This window comes from Chanodichthys erythropterus, chromosome 22 (assembly GCF_024489055.1).
Source record: "Chanodichthys erythropterus isolate Z2021 chromosome 22, ASM2448905v1, whole genome shotgun sequence".
In the NCBI taxonomy this organism is placed as follows: domain Eukaryota; kingdom Metazoa; phylum Chordata; class Actinopteri; order Cypriniformes; family Xenocyprididae; genus Chanodichthys; species Chanodichthys erythropterus.
The window spans coordinates 4,491,035-4,516,896 of NC_090242.1; positions in this window are offsets into that span (position 1 = coordinate 4,491,035).

Below are 25,862 nucleotides of genomic sequence, written 5' to 3' on the forward strand. Positions count from 1 at the left end.
AAAATCAGATTTTTGGTGCGCCAAAAAAACAAAATAACAACTTATTTAGTGATGGCCGATTTCAAAACACTGTTCATGAAGCTTCGGAGTGTTATGAATCTTTTGTGTCGAATCATGATTCGGACCACGTGTCAAACTGCTGAAATCACATGACTTTGGTGCTCCGAAACGCTGATTCAACATGCTGATTCATTATGCTCCGAAGCTTCATAAAGCAGTGTTTTGAAATCGGCCATCACTATATACGTTTTTTTTGTCACACCAAAAATATTCTCGTCACTTTATAATATTAATATGGAACCACTGTACTCACATGAACCGATTTAAACTATGTTTTTAGTACATTAATGGATCTTGAGAGAGGAAATGTCATTGCTCCCTATGGAGGCCTCACTGAGCCATCGGATTTCAAGTAAAATATCTTAATTTGCATTCTGAAGATGAACGAAGGTCTTACGGGTGTGGAACGGCATGAGGGTGAGTAATAAAATGACAGAATTTTCATTAACCTAAACTAACCCTTTAACCCCCTGGAGCTGTGTGGAGTATGTTTATGATGGATGGGTGTGGATGGAGACACTTTCTTCAGCTCATACTCGTTGGTCCTGCTCTCTGCTTGGATGTATCAGGATATTTATTAATATAACTCTGATTTTGTTTATCAGAAAGAAGAAAGTCATATACACCTAGAATGGCTTGAGGGTGAGTAAATCTTGGGGTAATTTTCATTTAAAAAAGTGAACTAATCCTTTAAGGATGGCATTAGCTTAGAGACTAACATGATATGATATACAATCTGTCTTTTTTATTTTTGGAAACCTGGCAGAACTATTGATGACTAATGTTATAGTAGGCAAGGGCAGAGTTTTGTTCAATTAAATGAATGAGAATGTCCTAGTTATTAGCTAATTTAAAAAAAAAAAAAAAATACAAGCCTTTCGATATGTCCCCAACTTCCTGTTTCATTAGGAAATACCTAAACAACACAGGAGAGGCCTTTACACATGAGGTCTTAAGCTGAGATCTTATTCAAAGACATTTGTATAAGTTTGCTTTGTTTCAAGAGCTTTACATTAGAAGCTGTGGCTCAGGGGCGGCACTAATTCAACTTCAGAGGGAGAATCAAATGTATAAAGACGTATCTGTAACATATTCAGAGTGTTTTATATTGTCCTGAATGGATTTTAAAAAAGAAGTTGGAGTGAGAAAGAGAGAGACTAGTAGGTGCAAGAGGAGTGAAAATGGTCATCTGCCTCAGGCTGCCTATAACTGACCTATCAAAACACTGTTACTGTCTATAACCAACCAATCAGAGCAATGTTACTGTCTATAACCAAGTTGTGGTAACAGGTCCCCTGAATTAGAGTGTATAATGGATCAGTTGGGACACTCTCCATGTCTTTAACTGACCAGTCAGAACACTGCTCCTGTTTTTCATGTACCAGTTAGAGCCCTGTTACTGTCTATAACCACTCAATCAGAGCACTGTTACCATCTATAGACCTTATTCAGGTTAGACTCCATCACAGATGGAAACAAGGCTGTGAGGAATAGACTTATAGTCTTCACAAAGGCACACACTGTATAAAGGTTGCCATTTCATAATTTTCAAAACTGTGGAGTTTTTGTCTACTACTAACGCACAGTAGTTCTACCTCATGCACAGCCAAACATTTAATATGGCACATTCCTGAGTAAGGTCCCTAATGGATCAGTCAAGGCACTGACCAATCAGAACACTGTCCATTATGAACCAATCAAAGCACTGTTACCATCTAGAATGGATCATTTAGAGTACTCTCCATGTCTTTATCAGTCCAGTCAGAACACTGTTATTGTTTATAACTGATCGATCAGATCATTGTTATTCTCTATAACTGACCATTTATAGCAGTGTTACACTCTTAAACTGACTAATCAGAGCACTGTTGCTGTCTATAACCAACCAATCAGAACACTGCCTCACCCCAGCACACTATTTACTTGTTGCCAGCTCTGGGAAAGGTGGTTTTAATCATTGAAATGACTGCAAGTGATCTGTCTCAATCAATGTGAGCTTACAAAGAGGCTTGTGTTAACCACTAGCCTTTCCACTTTCACTAAAAACAAACACACACACACACACACACACACACACACACACACACACACACACACACACACACACACACACACACACACGTTGGGTTTCCATGTTTTATGGGGCTTTCCACAGACATCATGATTTTTTTTTACCGACCCATCACAGAAAACTTTCTAAATTTTGACATCACTTAGTATCATCTATAAGCTGTTTTCCTCCTGGGGGCCAAAAATGTCTCCACAATTTTGTTTCCATAACGTAGGGCATCCCTGAAACACACACACACACACACCCTCCCCCTGTCTCAGCCAATCATAGATGCCAAACAGGAGGAGTGGATATTCACAATCCTCTGAACTATTAGGCCCCGTTAGAGTAAACAGTTTTCTCTTTCTCTCCCTCTCTGTGTGTGTGTGTGTGTGTGTGAGAGAGAGAGAGAGAGAGAGAGAGAGAGAGTTTGTCCTCACACACCTAAGACCACAGTACATACCAGCTCAGTGCTGATAACACCTGCTTTTGTGAAAGTATTGCATACTTGGTTAGACTTTGTCTCACTGATATTCAAAGAATGCTGTTTGCTCATGTGTACTCAAAACAGTTCATTCAAATTATGTATTCACTCCACAACTACTGCATACAGCACTTAAATCCAGTATACTGCTTGAAATATAGTTATACCGCCATAGGGAGAGTAAAATACTGAAAATTATTAACACAAATTACAAAACTACAAGCTGCTGTTTTACATAAAGCAAGCAGTGACCAGGGGCAGTCAAGCATCATAAAGATTATGAGATTATTCAGTCATTCGCTGAAAACCTTCTTCTTCACATTCATGCACATTCAAACCTTGTGCTTCAAGATACATTGCTCCAATTTTGAAATAAATAACACCAAATGGCATTGCTATTAAAGTGCATTGTGAACATAAAAGAAAATATTCTGAGAAATGTCAAAAAGCATACCTATAATGCCCCTTTACACAAGATGTAATATAAGTCTCTGGTGTCCCCAGAATGTGTCTGTGAAGTTTCAGCTCAAAATACCCCACAGATCTTTTATTATAGCTTGTCGAATTTGCCCCTATTTGGGTGTGAACAAAAACATGGCGTTGTGTGTGTCCCTTTAAAAGCAAATGAGCTGCTGCCCTTTCCAAAAGAGGGCGGAGCTTTAACAGCTCACGCTTTGGTTGCTCAACAACAACAAAGCTGGAGAATCTCACGAAGCTAAAATGAGGATTGTCAGTAACGGTGTTCAGCCTTACATTGTTCAAACCAGAGTCGACACTGATGGAGAGACTCAGGAAGATGTTACAACTTTTAGAATGAAACTGGACGTTTCTGAATGGTTAGTGGATACATTTATGTAGTTGCTGTGGAGTTGAGTAATCTCATCGACTAGCATGTGTCATCATGTTAATCTTTTGTGCAAATCCAGCGTTGAATTGACCCTCGTTTGTGAAGCAGTCCGGCGTAAAATGATGACATGACAACAACACTCTACGACAACAACTCTTCCTCTTCTCTAAAGCAGCCCAACATGGACTCACCCCCAATTTGTTGTGTGTTCTCGGGGGCGGGGTTTATGTAAATTTTAGGAAGAAGCTTGTTGTAGTCCCTGCCAGCCATTTGTTGTAGTCCTTAAAAAGCGATTTCTGTAAAAGAAAATATCTCCCTTTGCATTGAACTTTGAGCGTCGTCACTTTGCAGATGTTGTTTATGCTCAAACAGCAACATTACACACTAACTAAAGATAAAAAAGTGAAATCATAATCAACCACTTTAAATGTTATAGCCTACTTGTAACTTTTAAATGCTCTCTGAACATTCTGAAACATTTCTAAAATGTTTGGGAAATGATCAAATGTTCTCTTAACACTCATATAACCCAGAAAAAAAACGTTTTTTAAAACATTTAAAAAAGACTAGATGTCTTAAATTTTCAGATAAACACTATTTTTTATAACTTAATGGTAATATTAACAAAACACTCTTAGAACGCATTTTTGTTAGCTGGGTATTGGTTTATTTTGGGATATTGCATGGAAAAGAGCAGCTTGGACATTCCTCTAAATGTCTCTGTTTTCCACTAAGAAAGTCATACCGGTTTTGAACGACATGAGGGTGAGAAATATTTGTGACTGATGATGATAAACAAGCTTCGTATACTATTCATAATGTAGGGTAAAAAAATTACGTTTCTCATCTTAATTGTTAGTTGAGGAATGCCGGCAGGATTGACATAAGCAGTTGTTTATGTTAGTGTGATAATTGGCTTGATAAACCAAACATACTCTTTTTAAATTTCAGAGCTCCATGCCATATAAAAACATTTCCCATATTTTTGTTTTATTATTGTACAGTAGGAGAGCAGAAATCTGAGTAGGACAGGGCTTTACATTCACACAGACGTATAGCTATGGGGTGTGATCCTCATCATAATTCCACAACCATGTGACAGAGCGAAAAACACAGCCCTGAGTATCACATGCATACTGATCATGTGATGAAGCTAAGCATGATTACGTTGAGTATGACTACACACACACACTTTCACATGTTCAAAAAAAACAAACAAAAAAACATCATTCTCTATGATTTGTAGGCTGTTTTCCTCATGGGGACCAAAAATGTCCTCACGAGAACAAGGATTTTGGATATTGCCATCTTTGTGGGAACATTTTGTCCCCATAACAGGGTTTACCAGGACACCACACATACACTGACCCACTTCTTTCATATAAACAGACAGGAGACAAACACATGTTTAGATCACTAAACCTAATATTAACAAGGAAATATCCGATTTTTCTGATGCCATTTCAAAACATACTGCAAAAAATGGCTCATATAAAATAATACAAAAATCTTTAAAAATTCTGGTGCTACTGTCACAATTTTGACATACATACATACGCTTATAAAGTAGAGCATATACATCTTTTATATTAAATTACAGATCTCTTTACTCATATAGACCATCTGAAATACCAAAACAAACATTAACTCAGCTGAGAAATGATCCCATAAATGTGTTATAAAGTATCAGCTTCCTCTAAATGTGATGGGATTATAAGCAAGCTCATAAATTTACCTTTGCAATTTGAATCAAACAATGACTTGGACTTCCTCTGCTGGGCTCTTATCCAATCACTGTCCAGAAACCACTGAAACCTGATCCTGATGACATATCTCACTAGCCAACCCCCATGTGTTTGTATAAAGGGAAATACATCTCTAAGCAGGTCCTGGTTAGTGACTTCATGGGTGTGGGATTCGATGATTGTGTGCGAACAGGTCTGACAGACATGCTGAAGTCCATCGTCACAGTTTAACACCCGGGTGTGACTGACTGTGAGACATTCCAACTGCAAACTGAATTAAATCAGGAGGATTTTAAGTTGTTTTGTTGAAAAGCAGGGTGCACATGAAGCTAAGGGCTGGTAACATTATGATGTGATGCAATAGAATGAAATCACGAGTGCTGGATAAACTTCATTATTAAATTCAGCTCATTTTAGCTTTAAATTGTATGCGTAGTTGACAAAATTGTATGTCTTGTGCTTTTTCAAATATTGGTGCTAGTTGAATTTTATTGCTCATTAACTCATCCTACACAAAGGCTAAACCAAGTGAGCTGCCATTTTAAAGCATCGTATGTGCGCAAAAAGCATAATTAAGATCTTCTTTAGGCCATATTCTACGGCAGCATTGCTTGTATTCTTAATGGAGAAGGCATTCCCTTGATTCATTGTAACATCTATTGAAGATGGTGGATGAATTTCATTCAATAACAAAAAATGACCCAACTACATGCTAATGCTAAACACTATTGAAATGAATCAAGTCTCCAGTGCACTTCATGTGCGAGAACCTTTTGTATGCTTATGTTGAACTTTTCAAATCCATTACTCTTAAAGGATTAGTTCACTTTCAAATAAAATTTTCCTGATAATTTACTCACCCCCATGTCATACAAGATGTCCATGTCTTTCTTTCTTCAGTCGAAGAGAAATTAAGGTTTTTGTTGAAAACATTCCAGGATTATTCTCCATATAGTGGACTTCAATGGAGCCAAAACGGTTGAAGGTGAAAATTACAGTTTCGATCGAACAGCTACTTATGTGATATTGCTCATATATTTCACAAGAATAGAAGCAAACATTTAGCTGCAATTTATTAGATATTAGTGGAAGTCACAGATTGTGAAAGCAAGCTAGAATACATAACCTTTACAAATTCAACTATATACAAAAAAAAAAAAAAATGTATTTGGACATCCACAGCGTCAAATGGGGGAAGAATTGAGAAAATTGAATTGCCACAAATATTTCGGCATGATTTTGCATTTTTTTTTAAAAGTATTGTTTGGCTGTTTTTATATAATTGAATTATTTTAAATTACCATGTATTTTCATCCCTATAACAAAATGTGGTTTGTGTGTGTGTGTGTGTGTGTGTCACATTTATGATTTGTATCACTTCAGAGGCGTTCCATTCGACAAGTGCTCTGCACTTCAAATCTGAATGGAGCGAACATGGTCAGTTCGAAGGGCGCTGTAAATGACAGGGAATAAGGGAGCATTTACCCATTAGTCATTGTACATCACCACAGTACTGCAAAACGTTTGATTAAAATAAATGCAGTAAAAATGATTTGAAGCTCCAACATTTATTTTATTGAGTTTTATCAGTCCCATGTGTATGCGGTTGTTCTCGGGTATAAAGGGCACAAGATGTGATAGTTACAGTGTAACTCGTGATTATGGTTAAATAAGATAAAACACAAATCTAATATAAGCAAATGACTTTTATTTTCATATTAAATATTGCAGCAGACATTTATTACTCAGGGACTGTTTTTACATGACACCGCTTTCAACTAAAACTGGAAAACTTTTTATGCGTTTTGGCCTTTCATTTACATGACAACAGTGTTATGGGGGCCTGAAAACACAAACATTTGAAAACGGGATTCAAGTTTTTGAATATAATACCATTATTGTCTCCATGTAAACTACAAAAACGTGAATTTGTGAAAACGCTGATGTCATGCACATAAGTGTTCAGTCTAAAGGCATGTAGTGTTTCTTTACAAAGTGACATCGCCAACGACTGGCCTGGCATGAATAATACAGCATTTTAAATCATTTTTCGTGAGTCTGTGTGAACGGGGATAATTTTGAAAACATGAAAACAAACTTTTCAGTTTTTATTACATCATTGTGGTGTAAATGTACCCTCAGTTTAGCACTTTCAAATATGACAATTTAAATTAATTAAGATATATTATGTCATCACACCTCGAGCTCTTAAATTATAGTATGTGGTGCAGGTGCTTCATCTGTTTGGATGGTATTTTGTCAATTAAAGTGAACTTCAACAGATTTCCGGGGAGGGCACAGGGGAGTAGGGAGTAGTGAACACTGCGTAGGGACCCTGTCAACTGGAATGCAGACTTTGACTTGAGGGGTCAGATTATCATTCTTACAGTTCAGTTTAACTATGTTTTCATTTCAAGTTCCCAACCAATTGTTTGCCAAACTTATCAAAAAAAAAAATGTTTTTTTTTGCACTGCAACTTGCCTCAACCCTTTCCAAAAAACTCACAATAACTCAATAACTCAATACTCAATACTCAATAAATATATATATACAATACAAAATATATATATATATATATATATATATATATATATATATATATATATATATATATATATATATATATATATATATATATACATACACACACAGTGGGTACAGAAAGTATTCAGACCCCCTTAAATTTTTCACTCTTTGTTATATTGCAGCCATTTCTTAAAATCATTTAAGATTTTGACAGAAAAACACAGAATTGTTGACATTTTTGCAGATTTATTAAAAAAGACAAACTGAAATATATGTGATATTTCAGTTTTTCTTTTTTAATAAATCTGCAAAAATGTCCTAAGTATTCAGACCCTTTGCTGTGACACTCATATATTTAACTCAGGTGCTGTCCATTTCTTCTGATCATCCTTGAGATGGTTTTACACTTTCATTTGAGTCCAGCTGTGTTTGATTATACTGATTGGACTTGATTAGGAAAGCCACACACCTGTCTATATAAGACCTTACAGCTCACAGTGCATGTCAGAGCAAATGAGAATCATGAGGTCAAAGGAACTGCCTGAAGAGCTCAGAGACAGAATTGTGACAAGGCACAGATTTGGCCAAGGTTACAAAAAAAATTCTGCTGCACTTAAGGTTCCTAAGAGCACAGTGGCCTCCATAATCCTTAAATGGAAGACGTTTGGGTCGACCAGAACCCTTCCTAGAGCTGGCTGTCCGGCCAAACTGAGCTATCGGGGGAGAAGAGCCTTGGTGAGAGAGGTAAAGAAGAACCCAAAGATCACTGTGGCTGAGCTCCAGAGATGCAGTCGGGAGATGGGAGAAAGTTGTAGAAAGTCAACCATCACTGCAGCCCTCCACCAGTCGGGGCTTTATGGCAGAGTGGCCCGACGGAAGCCTCTCCTCAGTGCAAGACACATGAAAGCCCGCATGGAGTTTGCTAAAAAACACCTGAAGGACTCCAAGATGGTGAGAAATAAGATTCTCTGGTCTGATGAGACCAAGATAGAACTTTTTGGCCTTAATTCTAAGCGGTATGTGTGGAGAAAACCAGGCACTGCTCATCACCTGTCCAATACAGTCCCAACAGGGAAGCATGGTGGTGGCAGCATCATGCTGTGGGGGTGTTTTTCAGCTGCTGGGACAGGACGACTGGTTGCAATTGAGGCAAAGATGAATGCAACCAAGTACAGGGATATCCTGGACGAAAACCTTCTCCAGAGTGCTCAGGACCTCAGACTGGGCTGAAGGTTTACCTTCCAACAAGACAATGACCCTAAGCACACAGCTAAAATAACGAAGGAGTGGCTTCACAACAACTCCGTTACTGTTTTTGAATGGCCCAGCCACAGCCCTGACTTAAACCCAATTGAGCATCTCTGGAGATACCTAAAAATGGCTGTCCACCAACATTTACCATCCAACCTGACAGAACTGGAGAGGATCTGCAAGGAGGAATGGCAGAGGATCCCCAAATCCAGGTGTGAAAAACTTGTTGCATCTTTCCCAAAAAGACTCATGGCTGTATTAGATCAAAAGGGTGCATCTACTAAATACTGAGCAAAGGGTCTGAATACTTAGGACCATGTGATATTTCAGTTTTTCTTTTTTAATAAATCTGCAAAAATGTCAACAATTCTGTGTTTTTCTGTCAATATGGGGTGCTGTGTGTACATTTTAGCAAATGGCTGCAATATAACAAAAAATGAAACATTTGAGGGGGTCTGAATACTTTCCGTACCCACTGTATATATATATTTTGAAGAGTCTTACATAACTCCACCACCACCGTTTCCACACTACCCAATTTTTCCAATTTAATAAAACAGGCAGTCAGGAACACGGTGTTCCCTTGTAGAGGTCAGCAGCGGTGATAGAACAGGCTAGTGCTGCCCTCATGTAATCCTTTCCTCTGCCTGGCATGGATGAACAAGCGCATTAGCAGCTAACTGTAGTTTGTGTTGTGCAGCTCTGGCACAGGAAAGGAAGACACAAGATGTGGAGAGTGTTTACTCCAGAAATGAAGGAATATGTCAAACTGATCTCAAAACTCATAAGAACTATTTTATGAGATGGCGTTTTCATAATTATATGAATATAACAGTAACAGTTTACTTAAAGCCTTTATATACAAGGCATTTTAAAAAATATTTTAATGCATTAATTATGCTTTGTAATGCACCTTATAATGCATTATATGATCATGAATATGTGTAACCACAGTTATAATACATTATAATACTTGAACATGCTTTTAGAAAGAATAATGCATTGAAACACATGACAATCAACCAATTTCAGATGTAAGGAATCTGCAAATGTTATATTGCATTTTAAGTTTGCTTACAATTATTTATGAAAAGATATAATGCATTATAAAATAAATTATGAATACCTTTATAATGCATTATAAACAAAGTCTTTAATGTAAATGTTAACGAAAAAGTCATCAATGAAGGTCCACCCCTAAACCGTCAAATCATACAAATTCATGCACTGTAAGAAAAAAACTCTATAGAAAAACTGAAAATGCACTGGTAATTTTTAACCAGGACATTATCTGATTATAACAACACAATGTAATGCATAATTCAAATTACGAGTTAAACACCTATTACCAATCTATATGTAAAGTTCCTTCATATTAAGGTTCCTTCATTGGGCCCTATTTTTAGGAACTTTTCTTACAGTGTATGAATTAACCATTAGCTATTAACCACTAATTTGCCAAAACATAAAATAACTACGAATTTCCATATAAGTGTGTTGAATATTTCACTTCTATGTGAGCACTGATCCCTAATGCCTGTCATGATGCAGACAGAGGTGGAGAGAGACTCACATGGCCTGAGAGTATGGTCACATGGGTTTACCATGTGCAGCTGCCCAGTATGTGTATTTAGCTGAGCCTCTTTACCTTAAACAACAACAGTAGTCTGTAGAGCAGTCAGTAGGTAAACAGCTACTGTAGTTGAAACACTGATGACAGAAAGATATCATTTATGCACATTTTGTTAAATAGATTACAGATCTTTCACCTTGGTTATGTTTTTGACAAGCCATGTGATTTTAAAGGATCATTTATGTCCTATGCAAAATGGTGTTTAATACACAGGGTTAGTATATTATGTAAAATGTATCTAAATATACTAGGTAGCCCTAAGTACAAGTAATAGTAATAGTGATGCTTTGCACCACAAAAATTTTAAGATTGATAATTATATGTTGGAATAATAATAGTTTAATTTACTAACAGGATTGTAATTTATTAACATACTTAAATACTTCAACCTAGTGAAACAATGAGTAAAAAGGATACATATTAAAGGTCTTGAGATACTTCAAATGAAATTATTTTGTTATTGAGATATACATATTTACAGTGCCCTCCACAATTACTGGCACCCTTAGTAAATATGAGCAAAGGCGGCTGTGAAAATAAATTCACAAAATTCTAACCTATCATTGAGGTAAAACAATTGAAAATGGGGGGAAAAGCTCATTATGAAATGAATGTTTTTCTCTAGTTCACGTTGGCCACAATTATTGGCACCAACTTATTGCAACGTCCTTTTCCCAAGATAACAGCTCTGAGTGGTCTTCTAAAATGCCTGAGGAGTTTGGAGAACACCTGAGAAGAGATCAGAGACCATTCCTCCATGTTGGTGCTTCTTCTCTTCAGTTCACTTCACTCATTTTCTTTAGGGTTCAGGTCAGGGGACTAGGATGGCAATGGCAGAAGCTTCATTTTGTGCTCAGTGACACATTGTTTTGTTGGTTTTGATATTTGTTTTGGATCCAATCACGGCCCATTATAAGATTTTTAGCAGAAGCAGTCAGGTTTTGTTTTTTTATCTGTTGGTATTTGCTAGAATCCATGATACCATGTATCTGAACAAGATGTCCAGGACCTCCTGCAGAAAAAATAGGCCCACAACATTAAAGATCCAGCATTTAACCGTGGGCATGGGGTACTTTTTATCCATGTGTGCACCAAATCCATCTGGTGGGTTTGCTGCCAAAAAGCTCTGGTTTTAGTTTCATCTGACCATTGTAGCAGGTCCCTTTTGAAGTTCCAGTCTTGTCTGACAGCTGAATATGCTGGAGATTGTTTCTGGATGAGAGCAGGGGATTTTTCTTGAAACCCTCCCGAACAGCTTTTGGTGATGTAGGTGTTCTTTGATCATGTTTTTAAGCTTTCTCAGACTCAAGACACAACTAATCTCTGTAATTCTCCAGCTGTGATCCTTGGAGAGTCTTTGGCCACTCAAACTTTCCTCCTCACTTCACATTAGGACGATTTAGACACACGTCCTCTTTCAGGTAGATTTGTAACATCTTTAGTTGATTGGAACTTCTTAATTATTGCCCTAATGGTGGAAATGGGGATTTTCAATGCTTTAGCTATTTTCTTACAGCCACTTTCTATTTTGTGAAGCTCAACAATCTTTTGCTGCTCAACAGAACCATATTCTTTGGTTTTACTCATTGTGATGAATGATTAGGGAAATTTGGCCTTTGTGTTTCCTCATGTGTATACTCCTGTGGAACAGGAAGTCATGGGTGGACAATTTCATGCCCCTAGTCACCCTGGTGTGCTAAAAAATGTAAATATGAATGGGAATATACTTCAAAGATATTTTACTCATAAGAATTTCTAGGGGTGCCAATAATTGTGGCCAACATGTTTTAGAGAAAAACATTTATTTCTTAATGTGATTGTTTGATTGTTTTACTTCGATGAAAGGTTAGAATTTTTTGAATGAAAAAGCAAAAAGATAAACAATGCAGATTTATTTTCACAGCCGCCTTTGATCATATTTACTAAGGGTGCCAATAATTGAGGAGGGCACTGTACATACTCACTTAAACACCACTCTCAGCAGTGTGGATGGCTTCAGGATGTTCGTTAACAGTATATTATTGCTCAGGTATTAACCCCTACATTAAGAATGAAAAAGAACTTTGCAGTGAGCATGTTGGGGCCTTTAGGTGAAGTATTTGAGGAAGAACATGCTCTTAGAGGAAATCTGTCTGAGTGTTTCCTTTTCTGGGAAAAGGTAAGGCCTTCTAAGTTAGTTCTGTATTGTAAGTGTGTGTGTACATATAAATGGGAGGCGGATACTGTGGAATGGAAAATAAACAACATAAGAGACTGTAAACAACACCTGTCAAAGGGCTTTTGTTTAAGTGCTGAGAGCTAGATGCTGTAACGTCATCCTTCTTAAGGAGGTGTGTTCTCTAACTTACAAAACCTGTATTGATCAGTTATACAGATACACTTACTTTCACTCTAAAGTAAAGATCCTGTTGCAAGTGTATGCATGTATTTCTGCATGTGTGTATATACTGCATGGTTGCAGCTAAAAAAAACAAACATTTCGAATATTTTTTAGAAGATGTAACTTACCTCTCCTTACTTAACTGCATGGTTTGAGGTATTATTCATGATCCATGGTGTGGGTTTCATTAGATACTTAGCAAGCACCATTATTAAAGCTAATCACACTTATCTTCTTAGGAATACTCATTAATCAATAAACTGGTCTTCTGGGTGTCCAGAAATTTCAGAAAATGTGTTGGAACAGGAGCTCTGCAGTTTCCAATGCAGTGGGAAGTTGTTTCAGGGGGACAAGGTGACATGCTTTAGAGATCCTGTCTACAGCAATCATAATACAGGTATTTCCTCCTAAGTCAGGTTGGTCCGTGATAAAATCCACTCCCAGGTGAAGGCACATGGATGCAGCTTAGGTGGATTCTTCTGCCGCTGAGACAAGACCGCTCCCATGCATGTGGTAGATGCATCCACCTCAAAAACAAATGTTAACTCTGGATTAGGATGAACCAGGATGGGATCAGTGGTGAAGAAGGTGATTCAGATGTTCAAAGGCATGGGTTTGCGTCTGGAGTCTAGGGCAAAAAAGCCCTAGACTCCAGGAGACTTGGGATTGTTTCAAGTGAGCAGAGCAATGATGGAGCTGTAGTTTCTGATAATTCTTCGGCAAAAGTTCCAAGAAAGCACTGTAGTTCCTTAACAGTGGATGGTACCAGCCAGCATCTGACAACACCCACCTTTCCCTTGTCCATTTGTATTCTCTAGAGCCGTTGTTGTAGCATAAAGACCTGTACACACCGGGACGAATATCGCATGTGTTTATCGCCAGCGTTTTTCATTTTTTGTGTTCATACCCAAGCGATTTTCACTGGCGATGCACAGAGTGAACGTGCAATTTCACTCCCTGACAGTATGTGGCACTTGTGCTTAACGGTAATGCAAATAAACATAATTATGATATTAATAAAAAGTAAAAAAAAAAGATAAAAATGCAGATATAAATGGCATATATATATATATATATATATATATATATATATATATATATATAGGGGCCGTTGACCAGGCCATATAATAGGTGTCACAAACGCTGCCCCCTTCCGTATTCAAATGAGGTTTGGCATAATGAGGTGCTGCGTAGATTGAGCTTTTGCTCCTCTTGGATGAGGGGAAGTGGGTAGTGGTACTTTACAGTAACTTTGTTAAGGGCACGATAATCAATGCATGGCCACAAGCCTGGATCCTTCTTGGTCCTTCTTGGCTTGAAGTAGCAGGGGATGTAGATGGGTGGATGTAACCTTGCGAGAGAGCCTCGCCAACGTACTCTTCTATGGTCTATTCTGGGATGGAGAGTGGATATATACATCTTTTGGGCAATGGTGCACCCCACAGAAGGTCGATGGCACAGTCTCATGGTCAGGGGGAAATTGAGAGGTTCTTTTGTGGCAGAAAACATCCAGGTACTGATGGTAGTAAGATGGTGCTTTCATTGGCTGGGCTTTCAATAGAAGTCATTGGACTTGTCTTTCCAGCCAGGTATGTCCCAGGATGATATCAGCTGTCAAACTCTCCTGGGGACCTGGGGAATTCCACAGATTGGATCGGGAGTGTGACATCAGAGGGGACTTTAATGAGGCAGAGGGTGATGGAGGTCCTTTCGGCCTATGTAACTGTAAGGGTCAAACAAGTTTACTTTGCCACTGAGCATATTTCATTGGTAATTTTCCACCAGACAACCAGTGGCTGTGAAATGAACAAGACCATCAGTAAAGGGTGTCACGTGAAGGCCTCTTGCCTCCGGGGAGGATTGACTGTTTTGATACAATGTTTCATTTGGCCAATGGGAAAAGAGTTGACCATCAATTGGCAAGAGGCCATGAGAGATTAAGGTAAAAGATGTACAGTGGTTGGCAGTCGGCCACCCTTACTGAGAAAATTGTCTCTTACATAAGCAACACCTGAAGTTTTAATTGGTGAAATGACTATGGCAGAAAGGTCTGGGAGTACATAGGAAGGAGGTGTGGGAGAAGAGCCCCCGTAGATGATATCATGTTAAATAACTGTAAGAGCGAATATTACCAGCCAATGATATTACTTTGGTGTGTTTTTTAAGAGATAAGAAAAATGTATAAAATTGTGCCCAAGCTAAAGCCTCAGATGTGGAGCTGGCATCTCACTTTGTTGTTTGACAATAAAGTTAAATACTTCTGAGACCTGGAACTTCGACTCTGTGAGTTTTTCTTCGAGACCAGATCTGAAGGGACAAAGAAACATCGAATTTTCCACGACAGGGCAGGGTAAGATGATCCGTGATGCAGGAGCACATGCAATGGGCTAGTCGGGAAAGGTCTATGAGCCAGGACTCGAACTTGGCTCGCCTGAAGCGCAACGATGCTATATTTCGGCATGCTGCCCACAAGGCTATTGGCACCAACGACTGAACACTTCTTTAAAATTAGTCAAAAAATTATAAAGAGATTGAGTTAATGAACCGTCCTGTTTCCTGAGATGATTTTAGAATGTTCAATGGGGAATCAATGAGGTTCCATCTAGAATCAAGCAAGCACTGGAGAATAAAATCACTGTTATCTTGGTTGTGTTATACTCATCTACACTGCAAGTGGGCATTGCATCATGACAAAACTAGAAGACTCCCATTATAATCAACAAATCTTGATTGATTATAATGTGATTTTTCAGTTTTCCATTGTTGAGTACATAGACATGAATCACAATGAGATTTATTGATTAGTTACAGTAATGACACACTTTTTCCTATTAATTGATAAAAATCTTTACCTAAAATCCTGATGTTTATTTAAAAAACAAAAAAACAGTTCTATTGATGCATACTGTGCCAACCACCCAGCTTTATTTAGAAGAAAAGAATGAGAGAGTGAAAAACAAGACAGGCCCGAAACAGAACCCTGAGGAACGCCCTGTGTGACCATGATGTTGAAACGTGTACCTCAGGGGCGAGCAAGTACGGCCTCTGTATGGAGCTCATTGTTCATAATCCGGTCATGAGAGCCGCCAGATCACATGAAGCAGCGGGATTCTCCCATAGATACCAGCCAGCACATACACCACTAAACAGTGTTTCCAGACAATGTGGAACACTGTCGTTGCATAAATATTATTTTAACCAAATGCAGATGACCCATATGAACATATATTTAAAATACAAAATATTAAAATTATACCAGTAATACCAATATTGGGCAAGCTACACCAAAATGTCAATTACTCCAAAGAAAAAATAGCTATCTGGCTAGTTATGGTACAAGCTAAATGGAAAAAGTATATCTTTCAACATTTTTAAACAATTTTAAATAAGTACCATTTTCAAATAATTTACATAGTACTCCAGGGTTTTCAAAGAATGTCCAAAAAAATCATGTTTTGGGGTAAAAATCATGTGTTATGGTAATGTTTTTAAATATTCCCCTTTATTCAGCACTCTTTACACCTCCCTGTGTTGTATACTGTTATTATTGTACAGATAAACTGCTCCAAACAATTTAAGTAACAAGCAATGTAATACTTTACACTGTGTGAAGATAATGCAAACCATTTTGCTAACCTGTTGAGAATCCATTTAAAAAGAGCAATTCATTTGTGAAAGAACATATTGAACACAACTCGATTGATTTTAATATCATTAGGAAAACTCAACCTGTTAAAAAATGAAAAACGATTTAAATTATTAAGAAAAACTATCAACACTACAACCTCACTATTGAGACAGCTTTTATTAGTAACACCGCTACTGCTCAACACTGGCACAATATGCTTATTTTCGGAGCCCTGCACATGACATGTAGATTAAAATATAGATATTGTATATAAGAATTAAGATTGTTCCTACGACAGTTCATGGCCATGTTTTATTAACTAAAACAAGGTAACAAGTTAATAAGTCATGGAAACAAACTCATAGCTCTTGGCTACAATATATATATTTTATATTCCCTGCAGCCCAATTAATGGAGCAGATTGTCTAAATAAACATTAACCCTAAATTACCTCAGTGTTGTTATATGAGACTAGATAGACTAGACAATAGACTATATAGACTAGACAAAAGTACAATCACCCAGAACTCCCTATAGCAACCACCCAACAACATCCTAAAAACACAATGCTTTAGCTTTGTGGCGATGGGTGTTGCATGTGTAAAAACAATTCAGTATTTTTTTTCCATGTTCATCAAATGTACATTATGCAAAGTAGCGATGCTGTGGTATTACCACAGAAAACAAAACTGCCTGCACTGCACCTTCTCACATTCGGCTCAGCACAGGTCACTAGAAAGGCTCTGTCTCTTTTCCTTCATCCTCCCCCACTGCCAGATGTGACCTATCACATGCCCCATCTGCTCAGAAAATCTGCATCATCGCTGCCATCTCTACAGCACAATCCAGGATACTGCTCTCTGAAGACACACACTTCACAGAATACAGACACATGTGCCCTCCAAAGTGGAGATGTTTAAAGGTATACTGATCTGCATATGTTTGCGATACCTCTTTGGATTAAAATGCATCTAATAAATGATTTTGATTCATCCATTAATCAATAATAGGATATTCCACATTGCATCCAATATGCGCTATACAAATATGATTTACATTGTACACAAAAAAATGTTTTAAAATGCTATAATATATTAAACAACCCAAGTCACCAAATCACAAATTAATTTAAGCAGAAATTCATCAAATTTCATAATGATCAACTGTACCTTTCCTGTAATGATAAACAGCTACTCTTTATTTTCAGTAATGCATTTAAAGTTACTGTTCAAATAAAATACATTTTATATAAAATAATTCAAAAATCCAAATTTGATGTTTAACAGGCTTTGGAGAGGAATCAACGGGAAACAGAAACAAGAGTAGAGCTAATTAATAACAAAGGAAACTAACTAGGGAACAAAAATCAGGCAAAGCAGAACAGGGAACAGAATGAAAACACAATGAAACACAATGAAACAGACATAGAATTACAAGTTACATAAGTCCCCCTTCCCAGAAGGAGCAACCCCTCGCCATAACAAGTCCAATCGAGAAGGGAGGGAGGCAACTCTGGAGGAGGACGTATAGCAGGCGAAGGGTAGGACACTGGAGGAGATGACAGAAGGAAAGACTAGGACAGCGATGATGAGGAGCCAGGGAGAGGCCAGGAGAGAAGGAGCCAGACAGGGACTCAGACCACAGCCAGGTCGAAGGCTCACGGAGGATTCAATGGAGGGAGGAGCCATGGTGGAGATTAGACAGGTTTAACCAGGGAGACTACAGATGAAGATGGACCCAATGGAGGTGGAGACTCAGGCAGAGACAAAGAGCTGATGCAACCACATGACACTAAAGGTTCAGGCTACCGAGGCAAAGCCGCAGCATCTGAGGTGGATCCAAGGTGTCAGAGGACTGAGGCAGAGCCGGAGGGACTGAGGACCAAGGCTGAGCCAGAGGGAAGGCAGAGCCTGACGGAGATGAAGAGGTGGAGGCTCGAGGCACAGACAGAGACCCGGAAGTCCATGGTGTATCTACATCTAACCAAGGCAAAGCAGCCATAGAGCCGAGGGAGGGAGGAGACAAGGTGGAGCCTACTGGTTGCCGAGCCGAGTTGGAGTGATGGGCTCGGTGGCTGGAAGAGGAGAAGCCAAGAGACTGAAGGGAAACAACAGAGGTGGGGCTGAGGAACTGGCAAGAGGAGGTGGGAGAGGGAGGCTGGGCCGGATCCTAGGAAACACAGGAGACTTGCAACTGGGCAGGACCAGCAAAAACACAGGAGACTTGGAGCTGAGCAGGACGGGAGACTCACGGAAATATCCTCATGCATTACCTTATTATAATTTCCAGAGGATTTCCAGAGGCCATATGCAGCTCACCCCTTAGGTGGGGCTCCACTGCATGACCTTGTACTCCATGAGCATGGACACTGGGACACACAATGTTGCCAGCTCACGCACCTGGTCAGACTCTAAGTGGGGCTCAGGCTCCGGAGCAATGGTTGGCTCAGTCCTCTTATCTGGGTCATGCATCGTGGCAGGCTCAGGCTCTCCGTCTGCGGTGGGCTCTGGGGTTAGCTCTGTGCAGTGTGTAGAAGGTGGCTGGCTGGGTTCCTGGTCCAGAGTGGGGCTGGTGATGTCGTCCTCAGTGGGGCATATGGTGAATGCCTCAAGGTAGAGCAGTTGGATGGCCGGCAGGTCCATAGATGAGAGGATGGAAAAAGAAAAAAGCCACAAAAACAAATCCAATCTGGGTCTGGCATAATGTCATGCTATGACTGTAATAAGGTGCATGGCGATCAATATTCAAGGAAATATTCTTTAATAATTAAATCCAACGGGCACAAAAAAACTCAAGAGAAAAATATACAACCACAGATAACATAGGAGAGATGTACCTGTGGGCACATTTTCATGAGTCACAAAATTACGTACCGATGCGTACGTCTCGCTGCAGTTTCCAACAGAAATGAACACTAGAGGCAGTAAAATGTCAATAAGCACTTTTGCTCGTTTTCATACACGGTCTCGATTACAGCCGGGGTCCAATTATGGATGAATAAAGACTCGTTTTGATGTCTCCTCGTGCAATATTATGTTACGACTTCAAAACCCTTTTTACCAGAGTGCACAATTTAGAAATGAACGTACTTTGGACTTTGCGTTGCTTGACCGGCTCTATACAATTCGCTTTTTTTGGCCATAACCAGCTTGCTCGATAACTCAGCCGATATGGAGTTGGACTTACGACGAGGAGTCCCTCTGGGTACGAATCCTGCAAAAGGCGAGTGACGGACGATAAAAAGGGAGCTTAGAGATGAGAGATTTAAACGGGCTGGAAAAACGGTACAATCTCGGATGCTTCTTATATCATGTTTGCTTTTTGTCAATGCTATCGGGTAGGTTTAGGCATAGTGTCGGCGGGACGTTATTTTAAAATGCAACAGAGTGCACAATGTCAAATCAAGAACCGTGGCAATTCATCTAAAAAGCAACATCATAAAACCATATTATCTGCTCCGGCCAAAAACAAAAAACAAAAAAAGGACACGCTTTTAACGCCACTCACTGGACATTTCGCATCGAAACTGCAGCGAGACGTACACAGCAGAATGTATTTCGCAACTCGTGAAAACGTGCCCACGGGTATGTTTTCGTCATGAGACCAGGTTGACAATACTGGACAAAGGAACAAGGAAAACTGAGGGCTTAAATACAAGGGAGAGTAATTAGTAGGAAACAGAAACAGGTGTAGAGATAATTAATAACCAAACTAACTAGGGAACAGAACAGAGGCAAAAGGCTTGTTTGAGATGCGCCTAGCCTCGCCTGAAGTTCAGCCGAGAGTAGGCGGCTGCAGTGAGGGGAGGAGTGAAAAAAGTGCAGGCAAGACGGACAATTCTCTGTTCTCGTAGTGCATCAGACACCTGCGAGATCAAAGGCGGATATCGCGGGATTCACACTTGTGCGCTGTGTTGCTGATAAACTGGATGTAATTTACGTTCTGATGCTTTTAAATGAAAATAAACATAATGAACAATACACCCAAAGTACTTGTTATTTTTTCCATTCGAAGGATGTGTGTATCAATCATTTTTATTTTAATTACAGACATGTTTTTATATATTTTTATAAATATGATAACAATCACATAACCCATAGAGAGATCGCACTGTCAGTGTCACGATCACAGTCTGTTCCTGTTCACTCCGGACTCCATTTCCCATAATCCTCCCTGTCAATCACATGCACTCACTCCACCAATCACCTGTTGCCACATACAGTCATGCACACTCCACACTAATCACTTCACCCAGCTGCAGATCATTACCAGGACTATAAAGGACTTCCACACACACCACCTCACCGCAAAGTATTGTTAACTGTTGTTGCAATTCCGAGCGTTCCCCTGTGTTTTCTGTCTGCCTGTTTTGCTGTTACCGGTCCTGCTTGTTCCCTGTTTATTGACTCGTTGCTGCCTGTCCTGACCCCTGCTTTGTATACCAACCTGTGAGTGATATCTGCCAGTCCCGACCTCTGCCTGTACCTGGATTACGATTCTGTCTACCCTCTGCTGTACCTGCTTGCTCCTGATTGACCCTGCCTGTACGACCACGCTTACATTTAATAAAACGCTGCACTTGGATCCCCTGCCTGAGTCTCCATTCACAACAGTCAGAGACTTTTGGAATATTCATATTTATACGCATAAAATCATGGTATTAGTGTTTTAAAATCAAACATTTTAAAAGAGATCAATACATCACGGTTGTTTAAACCAATAAGCTTTAAGCTGTGTCGTCATCAAGTCGTTTCCCATCATGCTTTTGGTCAGCGCAGTCTGTGGAGAGGAACTGCGCTCGACTGCAGAATCCGATGAGGCCGCCTTGCCCTCGCGATAGGTTTTTGACACACGTCAGCATGACATCAGAGCAAGGCGGACCACCCTCGGACACATTTCTAACCGGCATGCATCTCGCGGTGATCACCGGTGAACGGTTCTGCGCAGAATTTGCTCATCTCAAACAAGCCTAAAGCAGAACAGGGAACAGAATGAAACTAAATAGACATAGAACTACAAAAAAATAAAAAAATAAATAAAAAATACTGTGCTCCCTTTCTGTTAAACTCTGTTACTTTGACATGCAAGTGTTTAGTTTACAATTAACAGTAACTAACTGCACACTTTTGGAAATGGACATTTTTGCTTTATTAGATCAACAATAGCAGTAACATGTAAGTAAATGTGTTGACAAATCAGACAACCATTATAGTCAACGATTGTAATGTAAACCACTATAAATCAAATATAACGCTATCTAAAAACCTTTTGGACATTCCTGAGGGAATTCATGGTGAATTAGCCTTCCAGGCTCACCTACAAATTGACACCGTGACTAAAATGCTTTATGGAAATGTTCCTGTATTAGCTTTAACTACATTTGTTGCTGTAGTTATTAATGTGGTCATTAGATATCATCATGGATCAAACCATTAGGTCTTTCAAAGTGTTCGCAAACTCTTTAGTTAGAGTTGTTGTCATATTTACAATGGTACAGTGAGTACCTAGATATTGATCATTCACTTACATTTTGGCAGATATGTTGAAGTAACTTACAGTACAGTCCGTTCAAGCTAAACATTCTGGGAACTGAACCCATGTTGCCAAGCTTTGCCATTTGATCTACAGGGAACTTACAGCTGACAAAACATTAAACATACATTTTCTACATTTTCCAATAGAGAAAAACTCTTTATTTTCAATATTTGTTGGCTGAATGATCTATATCCTGATATATAACACATATAATGTACAGTTCTTCTGTTCCTCACACCTCATTTTCTATCGCATTTATTTTAAAAAAGGCATCTACTACTATTAAAGTCTAGATAGAAGATCTAACCACTGTATCCTTAGCTCTAATTTTAAATGGACTGTCACATAAGAAGCGTATTGATGTTTCATCTTTCTGCTTACATCTCAGCTACCCCTGAAGCCTGTATGCTGGCTGCCACGCCACGTTTCTGTTGCCATGGCAAGCAAATGGGGACGACACTCGAACACACTCCCAGTGATCTGACCTTGTGAGTGAGCATCCAGCTGTGGAACAATGTTTCTGAATGTGACGCCATTGGATGATGAATCACATGGAGGTCATCGCCATAAATGCGCCCCCTCCCACCTGGTTGTCATTGTAATTATTGCTTTAGTAGTATCCTTAAGCACATTTAATGCATTATTGATGCATCAGAATAAAGGAAGTATGGCTAATGGGTCAATGATGAGTGAAAATATGTTTTTCAAGGTAAAGATATTTTTTAAAAGCATCAGAAATTATTGACATTTTAAATAATAATTAAAAAAAAGTTCCTAACCCCTTTTCTATTCAAGAATTATTTTTATTTCTTCATTAATTGACCAAACCAAGGTACAGACCTTTTTGAGGGATAAAAAAGGAGTCATATTATGTCAATTGATGGTCAGCTGATGCCAAAAAAACTGCTGTCCTCCTGTTAGGATAATGTTCCTATAATCTTGACAGATTACCCCAGCAGGGATGGTTGGTGGAGACAAAACTGTCCTGTTGTTGAGGATGACTATGCAATCTTTTGGTGTGAGTGCTGTTTGCAAACTGGGTTTGGAGTGTCGAGTGTAATAAGTGTCTGAATTTTGTAGTTATTTTATATAAGGACAAGTGTTCAGGGTCTATTGGGATGTATAACTTTGAAACATAGCATTCAGGAAAGAGGTGCTTGAATTTCTAAGATGTGAAGAGTTCTAAGGGTTTCTAGGACAGAATTGGGGACAGGGCTTTAAGGATGATTACTTTTGCAGGAAGTGGCTATAGGGCCTTAACACTGTTCCTGTTGGATGGCTATTTAGGGCAGGCCCCCATGGTGCATCTTGGGTGATGACTTTCGCCTGGTGTGGCACAAGCAGTCCATTTTAAAAGAACATTCACATTTCTTGTCTGAGGCACCAGTGATTTCCAAAATATTGACTGTAATAGAGTGCTGAAGCAATTTTCCACAAGTATAGAATAATTTACCATCCTCAACCTGAAAAACACCACAGCAGTAGTAAGTAAAAAAAAAAAAAAAAAAACTCTCCATCTCCAATGTAATAGCATTGGGCTTAGGTTTAGCATGCTATGCTTACACCATTATACAGCATCCAAAATCGCATACTGTCTAATACTAAGTTCTTAGTTGAAATGTACTTTGCAGCCATTTAAAAAATATGTTCTATATAGTATGAATGAAATTTGGACGTACTACATCTGCCATGTCACGTGAACTTCCATTGTCAGTTGTGTCACTTTACTACCATTCACAAATCCTCAAACATGGCCTCATGGGAAAAAGTGTCCATCAGACGTGCACTTCAGAATTGCCATTGTAGTAAGTTATCAGAGTATTTTTCGCCTACTGTTATGAATACATACAGATATTGGCTGTGATAATCTTGAGAACATCTAATGTGCTTTTAATATACTATCTCTGTATTTAAAAAATGTATTTACAGTAGATACTACTTATAGTACATTAGTGGTAACTAAATATATTTTTTAAATACAGAGATAGTATATTAAAAGCACATTAGATGTTCTTAAGATTATCTTAAGAAGTACTAAAGAAGAATTTTTAGTATATTAAGTACAAAATTAGTGCAGGAAAATAGAGCACTTTAAGTACATTATTGAAATGTACTTTTTTTTCACCTGGGTATGCTGCCTTCAAAAATCGATCTGATGAAGGCATCTCAGGAGACAGGAAGTAAAGCTAACATTGAATTCGGACATGCCTTAATGTCTTCCTTCCTAGGAATTCATCCTCTGAAGGCAGTGTTTTTAAGCTTTCAGACGCAGCCATTGTTTTCTGCCTACGTAAAACCCAAAGTAGACTTCGGTTTTTACACATATATGAGGGTCTGTGTACAGTTTGTGTGACGCAGATTCCATCACCAGAATAGTATGCACATACTGTATGTGCACCACCCAATTTTTGTACTTTGTACACCCAGGTCGCACATGCGCATTGAATTTGTTTTGCACTAATCAGTTGTTCCACAAGGTGGCGACACTGGTCGGGATCGTTGTTTCACAGTAGAAAACAAAACTAAAGAGACAGAACAACAACAAAATACCGGAGACTGCAACAACAACAGATGCCCGCATTAACAAGCGCTTGTGTGAGGGGTTACGAGATAGCCGCAACTTTAGTTTAAAGAATACAAAGACATTTTTATCTGCAATAACTTTTGGAGAAAAATAGCTCATACACTGAACTAAGAAGAATCTTGCCTGCGTTCGCGCAAGCTATCTTATGGAGTTTACTTTGAAAGGCTACTCATTCGACTGTATGCATACACTGACTAGCGTACGCGTAAAAACAAAGTATACATTGGACTTAAAGGAACACTCCACTTTTTTTGAAAATAGGCTCATTTTCCAACCCCCCTAGAGTTAAACAGTTGAGTTTTACCGTTTTCGAATCCATTCAGCCAATCTCCGGTTCTGGCGGTACCACTTTTAGCATAGCTTAGCATAGTTCATTGAATCTGATTAGACCGTTAGCATCGCGCTTAAAAATGACCAAAGAGTTTCGATATTTTTCCTATTTAATGATGATGAACTATACTCTCATTCAGGGCGTAATAATCAAGGAACTTTGCTGCCGTATCATGGCTGCAGCAGGCGCAATGATATTACGCTGCGTAATATCATTGCACTGCTGCAGCCATGGAACGGCAGCAAAGTTCCTTGATTATTACGCCTGAATGAGAGTATAGTTCCTAGCCATATCAGCCTAGAAAATCGCAACTTTTTATTTTCCGTCGGTCTTAGTACACAATTTAACTACAGAAGAGTCAAGTTTTAAATAGGAAAAATATCAAAACTCTTTGGTCATTTTTAAGTGCGATGCTAACGGTCTAATCAGATTCAATGAACTATGCTAAGCTATGCTAAAAGTGGTACCGCCAGAACCGGAGATTGGCTGAATGGATTCGAAAATGGTAAAACTCAACTGCTTAACTCTAGGGGAGTTGGAAAATGAGCCTATTTTCAAAAAAAGTGGAGTGTTCCTTTAAGTAGGCATGTTCAGATGCAGGGTAGGCTTAGGGTAGGCCTTCATCAAGTTTGTTTTCTGACATTAGAAAATGCTTAAACTATTCTAAAGTGGTTTGCTGGTTTTGCTGGTCCACTAAGGTGATGAGGTGGTCTGTTTTGAGGATTTCAAATGGGTTTTGGGCAATGAACACCAGCTTGGCCATGCTGGGAGATGAGCCAAGTCCAAGAAACCATCTTAGGCTGGTTT